This window comes from Gopherus flavomarginatus, chromosome 1, assembly GCF_025201925.1.
Source record: "Gopherus flavomarginatus isolate rGopFla2 chromosome 1, rGopFla2.mat.asm, whole genome shotgun sequence".
Taxonomy (NCBI): domain Eukaryota; kingdom Metazoa; phylum Chordata; order Testudines; family Testudinidae; genus Gopherus; species Gopherus flavomarginatus.
In genome coordinates, this window is record NC_066617.1 from 153,416,789 (window position 1) to 153,429,889 (window position 13,101).

The 13,101-nt window shown below is 46.8% G+C and overlaps 1 protein-coding gene across 3 annotated transcripts in view; it reads right to left on the bottom strand.

Moving 5' to 3' along the window:
• Window positions 1-13,101, bottom strand: part of ATN1 (atrophin 1) — a 60,351-nt gene that overhangs the window by 44,613 nt on the left and 2,637 nt on the right. For 2 of the 3 annotated variants that reach the window (XM_050967154.1, XM_050967134.1), the window contains exon 1: window positions 6,860-7,031. The exons of the other annotated variant lie outside the window; for it this stretch is intronic. The gene's annotated coding sequence lies outside the window, so the exon portion shown is untranslated. Of the gene's footprint in view, window positions 1-6,859; window positions 7,032-13,101 lie in introns of those variants that run through there. 3 annotated transcript variants of the gene reach the window in all.

Below are 13,101 nucleotides of genomic sequence, written 5' to 3' on the forward strand. Positions count from 1 at the left end.
ATCTCATCAAAAAAAGATACTAAGTTAATTTGACAGATCTATTTTCCACAAATCCATGTTGACAGGTATTATAATTAATGCCATCCTTTAATTCTTTATTAACTGAGTCCTGTGTCAGCCACTCCATTATCTTGCCTTGGATTGATGTCAGACTGACAAGCCTACAAATTACCTGGGTCATCCTGGTTAACCTTTTTAAATATTGGCACAACATTAGCTGTCTTCCAGTCTTCTAACTTCCCGAGTATTCCAAGTCTTACTAAAAATCAACATCTATGTTGCAGCAAGCCCCTCAGCCAAGTCTTTTAAAACTCTTGGATGCAAGTTATCCAGATCTGCAAATTTAAAAATGTCTAACTTTAATAGCTTCTGTTTCACATCCTCCAGAGACACAACTGGAATTGAAAGAGTCTTATCATCTTTTTCTCCCAAATACAGAACAGAAATATGTACTGAACACTTCTGCTTTTTCTGCATATACTTAATTCTGTGGGTACTATAGGGAGACCCCACTTGGGATACTGTACTCAGTTCTGGTCTCCTCCATCCCAGAAAGATAGTGACAAACTAGAGGGAGCTCAGAGAAGAAGTACAGAGAAGCTCAGTTGGCTGGAGGGGTTAAGTACTGGGGATTGATTCAAACAGTAAAATCCACTGGCCTCACTGAAGCCATGACTGAGGGAGGACCTAAAAAACTCTCTGCAAGTGTCTGAGATGCAAAAGCCCCAATGGGAGAGAAATTTGGGGGGGGGGGAATAAGTGGAGAGAACTAGAAGGAAAGGGGTGAGATGAGCCAAGGAAAATCTACACAGAAACTGTCCTATAGCACTGAGGCATCTGAAGGCTGTGAGAGCCATCTCCATACCAGAATAGACTATAGCCCTATTGCTTGGAATATTGAGAAGCAGGAACCCTACAAAATGGAACATGAAGAATAGTCCTGCCCTCGTCCCTAGACTTTGGGTTGGGGGAAACCTGATGGAGTGTTCCTGTACTAAGTTCTGTGATTCTAAGTCTTCATGGTCTCCCTAGTCACAGCACAGTCAATGTTTGAAGTTGGCCTCATCATGCTTAAATGGGTACCTGAGCCCCGGGAGACGAGTACCAAAGCAAAGATCAACTTTGGGTTGTTGGGTATCCCCAAAATCTCTGCTGACAGTTCTGAGTTGGCAATCAGCCAGGACTCAATGACCAGAAACATGAAGCCTGTCAGCCCTTGTTAACCAGAGACCTGTCATCACCCAACCAGCACCTAAAGCTGGAGAGGGACAGATGCCCTACACGATACCGTACATTAACTGGAATGATCTCACTAGTGATTTTATGAAGAAGGTGCAGGTACCTCTCACTTGTATGGCACATCCAAAGCTGTACCTGCCTGTTACTTGGTTGTCAACACTAGGAGATTAAACAGAAAAAAAAACCAAACAAACAAAAAAAAAAAACACTTTTCCCTCTGAGCTCCTGAGAGCCCAAATCCCACTCATTAAGGGCCACCAGAGGAAAAGCTGGAGACTCAATGTATGAATGTCCCTCGTTCGGCAATCAAGGTTAGGCCATAGCAGCCTCTCAGGAAGGGCCTGTAAAGGTGATGGTTCCGGTTACAGCTATGCCACAGATGTTTGTCAACAGATATCTTCTCTGGAGAACACAGTCATGATCATCCACCATCAGAAAGCACCGTCACAACGTAACAGAGCAATCCTGGCCTAAATCTTGATTGCCCATCAGGAAATATCCCCTGGTAATGAGTTAACCTGGTCAGGTCACAGTTGTCCATCATGCAGTTACCCACTATGTAATGGGTTTCACTCAGCATTAGGTCACAGCTGCCCACCAGGCAAAAGGAAGCTCTGTGGAAGATAGTGTGCAAAGGGCACAAATTATTGGGCAATGTTTTTTTGAGTAACCATGTCCTAACCCTAAATGAAACCATCAGCCATAAAGAGACCACATGGGAGACAATCATGTTCTAAACCTGGGAATAACTGTCACCTTTAGACAGGTTGCCTAATGAAAAACTATGATTTAATCTCTGGATACCATAATCCCTCAAGGCACTTGGGACAGCAGTAGCCTATGCAAGTGAAACAGTAGCCTACAGAAGCACTTCTAGACTGGAAATTGTGATATAACCTAGAATAACCATCATCCACATGAAGCACTGTTCGACAACCTGTGGGCAAAACCACTGCACGTAACAAAAGTGCTCAAGGCACAAACACGGCCTGCCCCTTAACTAGTGAAAACACTAACACATGAACCCAGTGTCATAAGAATAACTAGGATGTTTCCCTAGTGAGTACGTGGGGAATCAGTCTATTGAAAGCTTATATAAAGGCACAACTGTGGTCTATCTCAGGATAAAACTATTACTGAAGGAGGCACTGTCTGATGGAAAATCCTGGATAAATTTGCAGATGATACAAAGATTGGTGGAGTAATAAATAATGGTAAGGACAGATAGATCAGATACAGAGCAATCTGGATTTCTTGGTAAAATGGGTTCATGAATTTTAATACAGCCAAATGGAAGGTCATACATCAAGGAACAAAGAATGCAGGTTACACTCACAGGAAGGGAGACTGTATCCTGGGAAGCACTGACTCTGAAAAGGTCTTGTGGGTCATGGTGGATAACAAACTGAACATGAGCTCCCAGTGCAATGCTATGGCTAAGACAGCTAGTGAAATCCATGGATGTATGAACAGAAGAATATTGTGTAGCAGTAGGGAGATGCTATTATTTCTGTATACAGCACTGGTGAGATCACTAGTGGAATACTGTGTTCAGTTCTCATGCCCACACTTCAAAATAGATGTTGAGACACTGAAAAGGATTCAGAAAAATAATTATAAGAAAGATTTTAGGTCGGGAAAACCTGCCTTATAAAGAGAGAGACTTAAGAAGCTCAATCTATTTAGTTTATCAAAAAGGTTAGAAAGCAACTTGATCACAGTCTGTAAGTACCTACATGGCAAGAAGATTTTTGAAAGCAAAGGGCCCTTTTATGTAGCAGACTAGATCCAACTGCTGGAAGCTGAAGCTTCAAATAGGAAATAAGATGCACATTTTTAACAGTCAGGGTAATTAACCGCTGAAACAGCTTACTAAGGAGTGTGGTGGATTCTTCATCACTTGAAATCTTTAAATGAAGACAGAATATCTATCTAAAAGATACACTCTAGTTCCACCAGAAGTTATGGTCTTCATGAAGGAATCACTGGGTGAGTTCTATGCTCTTTGCTCGGCAACTGAGGGGTCATATTATATGGTCATAATGGTCCACTCAAGCTTTAAAATCCATCTAACAAAAAAATCAGGAGGTATCCTTGAAGAAATCTCCGTTCTCAAAGGCAGCTTGTAAGGCAAAGAATCATTGTAGCCTGAAATCTCCCAGCTAGACTGATCCCTGACAAATGACATCATCTGGGCAATGAACGTGGGGGAAGAGTGGCAACACTTGCCTGCCCTCCCTCAGCAAAACCCAACTGGGATATTATTAGCTAAAACTGCCCAAAGACGACAACGTAGTTACCCTTGTGTTTACCGGGAGAAAATATGGTCCCATTCCAATCCATCCAAAAAACAAAAAAACACAAAAACATTCTCTCATCAGAGACAGTAACAAACAGCTGCACACACAAGGCCCTACAATAACAAATTATTGTAGTCAGAAGAAACCCCTTTCAAATGACATGTCTTCACTGTGGAGTTAACCTAGGCTCCTATTCAGGTGTTACCTCTAAGCCCACTCCTACCCACAAACAAACCCCTCCTCACCCAAGGTTAGTGGTGCTTTTAACCTCAGCTATTTGGCCCAGCTGGGGGTACAGCTAATATCCAAGTGAGACTTTCACCTGAGCTGGTAATCCATCCACTTTGCCATGACTCAGGATGCAGGCTAAATCACTTGAGAGCCTACAGTCCTCCAGTGCCTTCCCATAATTCCTCCTGTATGCAGAAGAGAAGATGAGTTCTCCCACAATTCACTGGGAAAGAATCATAGAGCAGTTCAACTTACTGCAGCACAAAAAAACCCTAGGATGTGCCCCCAGAAGTCCTAGCAACACATATGGGTGAATGCAGTTCCATTGAGCACACAGTAACAAAGATACAGCTTGGCAACGTATCTGCTCACACCCAGGCTAGGACGACTGGGAGGAGATCACGTGGGTTAACTCTGCAGTGAAGATAACCGGAAAGTGGCCCAGGAGGTGTTTAAGAACACTTTCTCATAGGCACTTTCTATTTTAATCATAATCAGAGTATTTGACTTTCCCCTCAGGCTATTAGCCTTTAAGAATTTTATAAAGGGTTGATATTTTGTACTTAGTTTTTACCCTTTCAACAGCCAAAAAATAAGTTACTGTTTCACTGGTAAAATTCCACCTTAAGAAAATGCAGCAAAGATGAAGTGATAAATATATGAAAAATATTTTGCATTTCTAGGGTATCTTGTAGCTGAGGATCTGATGATACTAAACCGAAAGGAGTTGCAAAACCCGCAGAGGACAACAGAGTAGTTCATATGACCAAGAGAGATTAGAGACATGGGCAGGAAATAACAAAACCTGGACAAATCCAGCTAACATATTGAGGGAAAATAATCTGAAACTCAGATTCTCAATGGAAAGGACATGCCTGGAGAGCAGAAGCAACAAAAAGACACCAGAGAAAAAGACGAATCACACAGAAATTTGCAATGGGACAGAGCTGGAAAAGTGATCAGTGCAATACTGAGGACTGCATATTATACTGTTATAGTTATGCTGGTATAACTCCACATGTGGACACTCATATTCCAGAATAAAAGTGTCTATATGGGGAGTTATTCCAGTATAACTATGCCACTAAATTTCCAATGTAATTCTATGTAGACAAGCCCTAAGTTAAGGACATAAGAATCATCTACCAGTATCTGAGGGGAGGGGGATTACTACAGTAGAAGAGGATCAGCACGTTTTATCATTAGGATGCATAATATTTAATTTGCAAATGTCGGAGTGAGTTTTATTGCTTTGGGTGACAGCCTTAGCATTGAATGTTCCTTCACAGCCCTATTGAAAAGCTCAGTCAAGAATTCAAACAATTTTCCAGAGATCACAAATGGAAAAGGGGTTCTTCTACTGAGAAAGACCAGATCATCCAGTCAGGGAACAGAGCAAGCAAGTCACTAATAACCAACGGTTGACATTTATTCACACAAATGAGTCATTATACAATCACAAGAAACATGAAAATAATTACTTGAGCAAGGTATATTCACAAGAAGAAAGTGAAATTCCTTAAATAAATTAATCTCAGTTAATAATTTGACCATCTCCATCCACAACTCAACTGTGATAATGGGTTGCAGCATGGCCTCACCCATTTGCTTAAATTACAGATATGTCTTCCAGGGATAATGAAGAAGTATCTGGATAAGGGTAAAAGGTTGCATAACCAGAGCAGGACAGAAGAGCTTTTATTAGTCATAAAGCAATGAACAACCTCACAGTAATAGTATGGGCAGCTCAACAGTTAGCAGAGACCAAACCACTCACAACACAAAGAGAAACATGATAAATAACATTAAGAAACTGGCCAACACAATAGCAACTCAATGGCCATCATAAAAGACAATCCATATGTGACTCAACAGTATGCAGCGATAATGCATAGTTATGCAATGGTGACCAAATGCTCAAAACCACAGAAACCCACTGGGCAACACCGACCAACACAACCACAAACTAATGGCACACAGAACAAAACAAACATGGTGGCCCACCTGCAGATAAAACAGTGAGGACACCATGGGAAACATAGTGATCAATTCCAGGACCAACAGCAACTGAATAGCCAACGTAACAAGCAAGATGACCATGGCCAAGTGGAATGGACCACAACGGCCAGACTGATGACAACCCCCTTGCAGGCCAGTTGTCTGCACTCTGGTGCCCTGGCAGCAACCTAGTGGTTTTTCTTGGAAGAATTTCAGAGTAGTGGGCTGGTGGTGGGTCCCCACCATGGTGGAGTGGGAAGATGGGGATTGAGTAAACCTTCTTCCTGAGCCTATTCTCCTGAACAGATCATATGGGAATCACCAGGACTCGGAAGAGAACCAAAAATTGTTTCTGCCTCTCCCCAAACTGCACCTGGAAAGGAACCAACAGCTCAGAGCCAATTCTGGGAAAGGAATTTGCCAAGATGAGCCGGGGATGATCTGAGGGGGGCAGGAGAAGGTGGAGACACCCCCGTAATACAACACGTTTGCCCGGGGCTTTTCCAGCGTTGCTCTTGCACGGCGTCGGGTTGCACGTTCAGAACCCCCCCACCCACCCCGCTGCAGCCCGTACCCAGCTGCCCCGCATCCCGGCTCCCCCAAGCGCCGCTCGGACCCCACAGCCCGACTTTCCCCTGGCGGCGGCGAGGCCGGGGCTGGCTGCAGCAAGGGACCCGGAGGGTGACGTCACGTCGTGAGCGCTCTGGCCCCCCGCGGCGTGGGAGGAGACTGGACAGACCCCCAGACCCGAGGCAGCCCCCCCTCCCCCGCCCCCTACCGGGGGGGGGGCGCTCAGGGAGCGCAACCGCGCCGGGCAAGACACCGGGGATGCTGCCAGCAGGGACCGCCGCGCTCTGCCACAGCCCCCCGGGGCTGCAGGACCCTGCCCCCCGCCGGAGCGGGCAGCGCCGCACGGGCACGGCCTGGGCTGGCACCGGCGGGGTTAAGCAGCGGTCCTGCCTCTCCCCGCCGCCCCCGCAGCTTTGCCCCTCGCCCCCCCCCAGCCAGGGGCCGACACGCGTGGGGGGGGGCGCGAGAGGGAGACAATGACAGGCGGGGGCAGGCGCAGCCCGAGCAGGCGCGGGACTCACCGCAAGCTCCCGGGAGGAGGCCGACTGGGGGCGCAGGGTGGGGGGAAGGGCCCTAAATACGCCCCTTTCCTCCGTCCGCCTCCTGGCTCCGTGGCCCCGGGCTGCTGAGGCGGCGGCCGCTGGAGCAGCGATGGCCGCGGGGCCTTGGAGCAGCGCAGCCCCCCGCGTTCAAACGCCGCCCAGCCCGCCCCGCCGCTCGCCCATCGCTCCGGCGGCGGCCGCCCTTAGCCGCCTCCCATTTCCGAAGCGCCCCCCGCCGTCACCTCCCGCTAGACAAAATGTTTCTCTTCCGAGCCCGGCGCGAGCGGGCGGGGGCAGCGCGTGGGAGCAGCGCCGGGGAGGGGTGGGGGGAGGAGGAGAAAGAGGGGCGAGGGAGACGGCTGGAAAGAGGGAGCGCGGGGGCGAGCCTCAGCGGGGGGCGCGTGCTCTGGGGGCGGCAGAAGGCCCTGGCCACGCGGGCTCGTCCCGCAGCTTAGTTGTGGGCTGCGAGCGCCCCGAGTCCCTCTCCAAACTCCCCCCCAAACAGACCCCCGGGAGAGGCAGAGGGGAGCGACCCAAGAGTGGCCCCTGCAGTCAGTCAGTGTACTAGAGGGAGAGGGGGACTCGGTCAGGGGCTCCACAGAAAGTTGGGGGGGGAGGCAAAGATAATATCAGGAATCATCTGAACATCTTTGTCTCTCTGAGCCACAGACCCCCTCCCCTGAGAGCCTGCATCTGAAATCAGGTGACATAGATGGTGTCCCACTCCTTTCCTGGCTCCCTCCTCTCCCCAAATCTGTCTCGCTCCACTCCCCTTTCTTTCCCCAGTTTCCTGCGATTTCTCCTCCCTTCCCACTCCCCAATACAAAGGAATGGGAGAAGCTTGGAGTTTTTTTGGCAAGACAGACCCAGGAGCAACCGAATCTGAGAGAAAAGTGAGGGAAGAAATGGATTGGATCTCTCAGGAACTGGAGTGCTGAGCAATCCCGTGTTCCTGAAGCAGGAGAGAGAGTGAGGCCTCCATGTAGGTCCAGGACAAGGGGTGGGGCTTGAGAGCAAAGACCCCCATGTATCTCTGAGAGGGGGCTGGCCTAGAAGGGAGTAAAGCAAGCCAGAGAGGTATAGATGGGACTGCAGTTCCTAAGGGTTTTACTCAAAACTTACTAATAATGTATCTCCCATTCCTTAAGTACCAAAGAAATCCTAAGAATTCAGCTGCGACGGAAATGCAGCCACTTCTGGGGCAGTAGGTTGCAGCTATTTAACGCTAAAAAATAAGGAGAATCATATATATGATGGACACTGTACAGTGAATGTAAAGAGGCAGAAACAACCTACATTGAGATTTGGCCAGGACCATGGGGATAACAAGCCGATGATTGAGAAAAGTGACGGGATCCTTAGGACCCCAAGAGCCAAGGTTAGGGCTTCATGTTTTTTTAAACACCACCACTCTCTGCATTCCAGCATACATCCTAGCACAAGGCCATGGCCCAGGAGTCATTACTGAGGGCAGAATGCCCCATGCCAAATCACCCACATTGCTCCTTGTAGCGTACCACTCCCTGTAAACTGGAGAGCAATTTCTGTCCTTACTGAGGCAAAGGAAAGCACCCCTTACTGATTCATGGACACCACTTTGCAGCATAGCATCATCCAGCAGCATACTAAGTGTATTGGTAGGGCCCTACCGAATTCACAGTCCATTTTGGTCAATTTCATGCTCATAGGATTTAAAAAATCATAAATTTCATGATTTCAGCTATTTAAATCTGAAATTTCAGTGTTGTAATTGTAGGTGTCCTGATCCAAAAAGGAGTTGTGTGGAAGGGGGGTGTCCGCAAGGTTATTGTAGGAGGGGTGGGGGTTGCAGTACTCCTACCCTTCTTCACTGCTGCTGGCAGCAGTGCTACCTTCAGATAGGGTGACCAGATAGCAAGTGTGAAAAACTGGGACAGGGCTGGGGGGTAATAAGAGCCTATATAAGAAAAAGCCCTAAATATCAGGACTGTCCCTATAAAATTGGAACATCTGGTCACCCTACCTTCAGAGCTGGGCAGCTGGAGAGCAGTGGCTGCTGACCAGGAGCCCAGCTCTGATGGCAGAGCCACCTTCAGCAGCCGCACAGAAGCAAGGGTGGCATGGTATGGTATTGCCACCCTTACTTCTGTGCTGCTGGTGTTGGTGGGACACTGCCTTCAGAGCTGGGTGCCCAGCAAACAGCTGCCACTCTCTGGCCTCCCAGTTCTGAAGTCAGTGCAGAAGTAAGGGTGGCAATACTGCAAGCCCCCTAAAATAACCTGGTGACCCCCCTGCAACTCTCTCTTGGGTCAGGATTCCTAATTTGAGAAACACTGGTCTCCTCCTGTGAAATCTGTATGGTAAAAGCACACAAAAGATCAGATTTCACAGGGGAAGACCAGATTTCACAGTCCATGACACATTTTTCATGGCTGTGAATTTGGTAGGGTCCTATGTACTGGGATCAGTACTGACTGGTGGGGAAGGGGGGAAGCAGGATTTGTCCCCTATTGAGCGTCTCATACCACTCCTTGAAGCATCCATAGTGTGCCTTGGGTAGGGATTCTTTCCAAATACCTTAGTCCTGTGTCTGTGCGAGCTGGCCAAGGCTCCATGCCTGGCCTTTGCTTTCGCCAGTCTGGATCTAATCAGCATGCAGAGTCCGCCTGAAGGATTACACAAGCTGCACACACTTCAATTGCTCACACAACTCCCTCCCCCCTACAACCCATCTTTCCCTCCTGTAGCCTGCCCCATCCCCCTTTCCCAGTTACCAAGCAACGGCACAAAGGGAGAGTCTAGCGTGGAGGCCAAGAGAGGGCCCTGAGCCCTGCAAGAATGGATGAGAGTGTAACCCAATCGCAGTCTTTCCACCTGAGAATGAGGGGGAGCAAGAGAGATGAAGAGCAAGAGAGACAGATAGACACACATAGAATGCAATGAAAATGCTGAACAGCAACAGGGCCAAACAGCTGAATGCCCTAGAAAATGTGAGATGCTAACCCAAAATTATAAACCCACAAAGTGAACAGGCGTGAAAACACATTTGTGACATCCATAATAAACCTATTATAGGCCTTATTTAAGCCTCTTTATAATCTATCATTTTGGCTTGGAGCATTCCATAGGCCTCAAACAATGCCAAATTTATTCTGATTGCAAAGAAAAAGAAGTTCTGTAAAGTCTGAACAAAAGATTTTTAAATTACAATTAAAAAATTACCCTGAATTTTAAAAAATTGGAATTTTATCTAATGTTTCGTGTCCCTCTAGCTCAAAAATGGCAGCTTACTGCCCCTTCAAACTATCCACAGACTTCAGTGCCATTGAAAATACATGCACCAGCTACATTTAGAGATCAAAAGTTGTGATTAATTAAGTAGCTAATTAATTTTGGTTTGACATGTAGAGGTTTAATTCTGCTCACACTGGTGCCACTTGGTGATTTCAGTCCTTATCTACGCTGGAAGCAGGACAAGGTATTGTGTGTGTGTGCATGTATGTGTAAGAGAAAGTGTGCACATGATCAAGAAAACATAATGCCCTTAATTGGTTGGTTTAAGTTTTGAATTTAAGGGTGCTCCTATATTCAGCACCTAACAGCTGCTTTAGCACACATGTAGGAGCCTTTATTTCTGGAACTGCTTCATAAGAATTCCAGTCCTGTTACTAGTATTTTATTACATTTAAAAAAATATGTTAAAAGAACATTAAGGTTGCAAAGCCAAGAGCTCAACAGTTAAGAAATGCTAGAATTAAGTTTGCCTGTAACCTTAATTCAGCACCCTTGTGTGTATACATTATGATATGATCTTAATTAATGATCACAAACTATTTTTTCCACAGGATCCATGGTGCACACTGAATGGGTAACTAGTCAATATTTCTTTTTATCTGCATCATTCAAAGTGTGGCCCCAGGCCTCATTTACTGCCCAGCACCCAAATCCTGCACTGAATACAGAATTATTAATTTTGTCATGGGCATTTCTATGGTGCTGGTCACCATAATACCTGAGTGCTTCACAAACAATAACGAACTCCTCCTCACAACACCTCTGTAAGGTAGGGAGCTATTCCCCCATTTTACACATGGAGAACTCAGGATCAGAGAGAATAAGGCCAAACGTACACTGATGTATTTTCATGCCTGAACTCTAATTTTGGGTGACCAACTTGAAACACATAGGTCCTGATTTTTCAGCATACTTAGCATTGTATACTGCTTCCTATGTACAGAGCACAGCTCCCATTGATCTCAGTTGCATTTACTTCCAACTTCTGCCACAAATGAGGCAGGGAGCCTATAGACAACTGCCTCATTCGCTATAAACCCGATTAATTCCCTGAACACCATCCATTTCATGCACTGAATGAGACAGGAGTCCTGCGGAAAACAGCAAATGATTTTGTAATTAAAGACTGTATTATAGCGTATACACACAAGGGGATTTAATGCAACCTTAATTCTGGCATATCCTAACTTCTGAGTGCTTGACTTTGAAATCCTAACTTTCTGTTAACATAGTATTTTAAAAAAGTAATGTATTATTAATATATAATATTATTTATATTGTGGTACCACCTAGAAGTCGCAATCATGGATCAAAGTCCCATTTCACAACCAAATAAAACAACGTCTATGCCCCAGAAAGCTCACAATCTGTGTTTATGACAAGACACAATAGGTGGTTAAGCACACAAATTGGGGTGGGATTCACTGGCGACAGATAACTATAAAGATGCATTTGCATAAGTGATTAGCCCTGGCTTTGCAGTTTTGTGTGGCTTATCATGGAGAAGTGGTAGTTTCTCCAAGTAAGGCTGATTTTTTGGCCAGAGGAGAGGAGACTGCTATGTGGAGGCATGGCAAGGAGCTGAAGGGTTGTGGAGCTAGAGAGGGACTTTCCAGGGGTCTAGTTTTGGAAGGAGGAACCCATTGGCAGCATGACTGGAGGAGACATGATGGGGAACAAAGAGGGAACTCTCAGCTCACAAACTAAGGAGGTTCGCTGACTAAGGATGCTGGCTAAGGCTGCAGCCAGCCTCCTTGAATTGGTCCTATTGGCATCGCCCGCCCACTTCTAGAGGGCCTCCCCCCAGCCTAAGGGGAGGACCCACAGGTCTGGGACACCAATTAATTACGGGGGCAACTAATGAAAAAACAGGATCGGGAGTGAGGTTATAGGGCTAAATGAAGGGAACCTGATGGGGACACTGAGCAGAGAACCCCGGACAACGCCCACGGCTCCTCAAAGGCGTCAAGGGAGCCAGTGGACGCCGCCCAGAGGAACTCTGCCCGGATGCGTGAACAGACGGAGGAATGGAAATAGGCCCTACAGTCACAGGAAATCCCGTCGGCCAACCTCCTCTCCCTGGTGTTGTAGATGGCCAGTTTGGCCAGGGCCAAGAGGAGGCTGAGAAGGAGATCCCGTGACTTTGTGGGGCCACGGATGGGGAGCGTGTAGACAAAAAGGTGAGGGGAAAAGTGCAACCAAAAACGCAAGAAAATATTCAGGAGGAGCCGGAACAGGGGCTGCAACCTGGCACACTCCAAATAAATGTGCGCCAAGGTCTCCTTCTCACCACAGAAAGGGCAGGTGCTAGGGACAGATGTGAACCGCGCCAAGTACACGCCCGTGCTCACGGCCCCATGAAGGAGCCGCCAACTGATATCCCCGGCGGGCCTCGGGACCAGGGCAGAGTACAAGCTGGCCCACCGGGGCCTCCTTTAATTGGTGTTAGAAAGTCCTACTGTGGATGCAAATGTACACAAGTGGCTTGTGTGGGTGTCAAACAACCAACTGAAGCACAAATGGCTGAATGCTCTAGTGCAGACAAGGCCTCAGCTGGACTTACTGTAAAGTGGGAGTAATGACACTAACTCATCATTGTGAAGAGCTTTGAAATCTACTGGTATGTGAAAAGCATTATTAGCTACATTTTTTTCAAGGTGGGTAAATAACCCACAGAGGTGCTGAATGATGCCTCCAGAGGTGGTATTGAGGAGTAGGCCCTGGTTATAGAACCAAAAGCTCTGTGTTCTAGTCATGGGTATGATATTTAACATGCTATCATTTTCTGCACATGATTTTCTAGCATTCCAAAAGAAGGTATCCTGTGTTGTACACATAGATTGAGTGTGTGCCTTTTTTGTCAGGTATGGATTGAATAAAGCAGGGATCACACTTCACTTTGATGCATGTGAAAATACTTTCCAGGGTAGCAGCTTAGTCAATATGTT